We start from the raw sequence: 3,272 nt of genomic DNA on the forward strand, positions 1-3,272 counted from the left end.
GGTGATGATCCTGTTAGGGATCCCGAAGCGGCAAACAATCGACCTGAAGAACTTGACTGCTGACTGTGTTGTCACCTTCCTCACTGCTTCCACTTCCGGCCACTTTGTGAACTTGTCGATTGCAACATACAAGTACTCAAAGCCCCCGACAGCTCGGGGAAAGGGGCCGAGGATATCGAGCCCCCAGACCGAAAATGGTCAGGATAAAGGGATCGTCTGGAGAGCTTGAGCTGGCTGGTGTATCTGCTTGGAATGGAACTGGCACGCTTCACACTTGGTTACTTGTGCAGTTGCATCCTGGAGGGCTGTCGGCCAAAAGAAACCTTGCCGGAACGCTTTGCCGGCAAGTGCTCTTGCGCCAATGTGGTGACCACATATGCCTCCATGTATCTCTGCCAACAGCTTTTGTCCATCTTCCCGGTGAATACACATCTATTTCACGCCGTTGAGTCTTCTTCTATACAGTGTGTTGTCGACAAACTGGTACATACTTGACTGCCGGGCTACTCTTTCCGCTTCTTCTTGCTCTTCGGGAAGTTCTCTTGTCTGAAGGAAAAGGACAATCTGCTGTGCCCATGCTGGAGCTTGCGGCTCGACAACAAGGACTAAAGGCACATCTGCTGCTGCGGGAACATCCACTTCTACGGCGAGAACCTACGGCTCAGCCGGAGCTTGACGTTCCCCGGCAAGCTTGCCGGAGCAAAACTTGTCGGGAGCGTCTGCTTCAATGAAACAAACCCTAGGGCTTGCCGGAGCAGACTGCCCCTCAGCACCCTTGGTGTTGATCTTGAGGACCTTCTTGGCGGCAGCTTCGGGGAGCTCTGCCGGAAAATAGTCACCATAAATCAACTTCCTCTTCTTGCTCTGTCCAGTTGATGGCGTTACAGACAGTTGAGTCAGTTTGAGCACAAAGATCCCTGGTTCCACAGGTAACTTAAGTGCGGCGCACTTCGACAGGCCATCGGCAATGTCGTTCTGAGCTCTTGGAACATGTTCCATTTGTAGGCCGTCAAAGTGCTCTTCTAGCTTTCTCATTTCATCAACGTAAGCTTCCATCAACGGACTCTGATAATTCTTGTTCACTTGGCGGACGACAAGCTGTGAGTCACCCCTGACAATGAGCTTCTTGATCCCAAGGTCTGCTGTGATCCTGAGACTGGCAAGCAAACCTTCATACTCTGCGGTATTGTTCATTGCTTGCTCCTTGGGAAAGTGCATCTGGACTACGTACTTGAGGTGCTCTCCGGTGGGTGCGACAAGTAGCACGCCCGCACCGGCGCCTTGCAGCGAGAAGGCACCATCAAAGTACATCAGCCACTCTTTGCTTGCTTCCTTGACGGGGATGCTTGTTTCTGGAATTTCTTCATCTTGTGTTGGCGTCCATTCTGCTATGAACTCCGCCAGTGCTCTGCTTTGGATAGTTGAAGTGCTCTCAAACATGAGGCAAAAGCTTGACAGTTCCAGTGCCCACTCGACAATCCTGCCTGTTGCTTCTTGATTTTGCAGTATCCTCTTCAGCGGAAAACGAGTGACAACTGTGATCTCATGTGCTTGGAACTAATGACGCAGCTTTCTCAAGGCCATGAGAAGGCCGAAAAGCAATTTCTGCACACCAGAGTACCTTGACCTAGCCCCCTGCAGAAGGGAACTAACAAAGTAAACTGGGCGCTGCACCATTCTTTTCTGCATCTTCTCACGCGCCTGCGCAGATCCATCTTTGTCGGGACCAGAGCTTGCCGGTGAAGTCCCCTGCTTGTCGCTGGATGCATCTGCCGTGGTTGCTGGCTCATCATCCGCCTCCCTCTCCGCTACTAACGCAGCACTAACCACTTGATTGGTTGCCGCTATATATAGCAGCAACTTCTCTTGTGGCTTAGGTGCGACAAGTGTTGGAGTGGAGGACAGGTATCTCTTTAAGTCCTGCAGTGCAGCCTCCGCTTCCGGAGTCCATTTCATTGGACCTGCCTTTTTCAATATTTTGAAAAATGGCAGGGCGCGCTCAGCAGACCTAGAGATAAACCTGCTGAGAGCAGCTATGCAACTGGCAAGTCTTCGTACATCCTTGACACACTTTGGTGCTTCAATTTGCTCAATGGCCTTGATCTTGTCGGGATTGGCTTCAATTCCCCGCTAAGACACGAAGAACCCGAGAAGCTTGCCGGAGGGGACTCCAAACACACACTTCTCGGGGTTAAGCTTGAGGTTGATCTTGCGCAGATTTGCAAAGGTTTCGTCTAAATCTTGAATTAGAGTCGCCTTGTCCTTGCTCTTGACCACTATGTCATCCATGTAGGCTTCCACATTTCTGTGTATTTGCGGCTCAAAAGCGTCATGGACTACCCTTGCAAATGTTGAACCAGCATTCTTTAAACCGAAAGGCATCCGTACGAAACAGTATGTGCCACATGGGGTGATGAATGTGGTCTTCTCCTCATCCTCTTCTGCCATGAAGATCTGATGGTATCCTGAGTATGCATCGAGAAATGAAAGCAAGTCACATCCGGCCGTGGAGTCAACAATCTGGTCGATGCGCGGCAAGGGAAATGGGTCTTTAGGACAAGCTTTATTGACATCGGTAAAGTCGATACAAAGCCTCCATTTCCCGTTTGCCTTGCGCACGACTACAGGGTTGGCCAACCACGTAGGATGGAGCACTCCTCTGACAAGGCCTGCTGCTTCCAATTTCTTGATTTCTTCTGCGATGAATTCTTGGCGCTCCACTGCCTATTTCCTGACTTTCTGCTTGACGGGCCGCGCATGAGGACATACGGCAAGATGGTGCTCGATTACTTTCCTGGGAACACTGGGGATGTCAGACGGTTGCCACGCAAATACGTCGACGTTCGCCCGCAGGAAAGCAACGAGCGCGCTTTCCTATTTAGGGTCGAGAGTGGCACTGATGGTGAAGGTACCACCAGTGCCATCCTCCTTGGCGGACACCTTCTTGGTCTTTGGTGGAGCTGCCATTGTCTTCTTACACTTGCCGGTGGAGCTCGATGGTGCGTCCTCGACGGTAGCGCAGCACTCCGAAGAGGTGCGCTTGCCGTAGTGGGCATCAGAACTCTTGCCGGACTTGGTCTTCTTCTTCGCCCCGGGAGCTTCAACGGCAAGTGACTTGCGATCTGTTGCGGCTGCTGCTTCCCGGTAGATCTTGTCGGCGCAGATAAGAGCATCCTTCTTGTCGCCAGGGACAGAGATGACACTTATCGGGCCTGGCATCTTCAGCATGTTGTATGCATAGTGAGAGGCTGCCATGAATTTGGTGAGTGCTG

The sequence above is a fragment of the Triticum aestivum genome, chromosome 4B, assembly GCF_018294505.1.
Source record: "Triticum aestivum cultivar Chinese Spring chromosome 4B, IWGSC CS RefSeq v2.1, whole genome shotgun sequence".
Taxonomy (NCBI): domain Eukaryota; kingdom Viridiplantae; phylum Streptophyta; class Magnoliopsida; order Poales; family Poaceae; genus Triticum; species Triticum aestivum.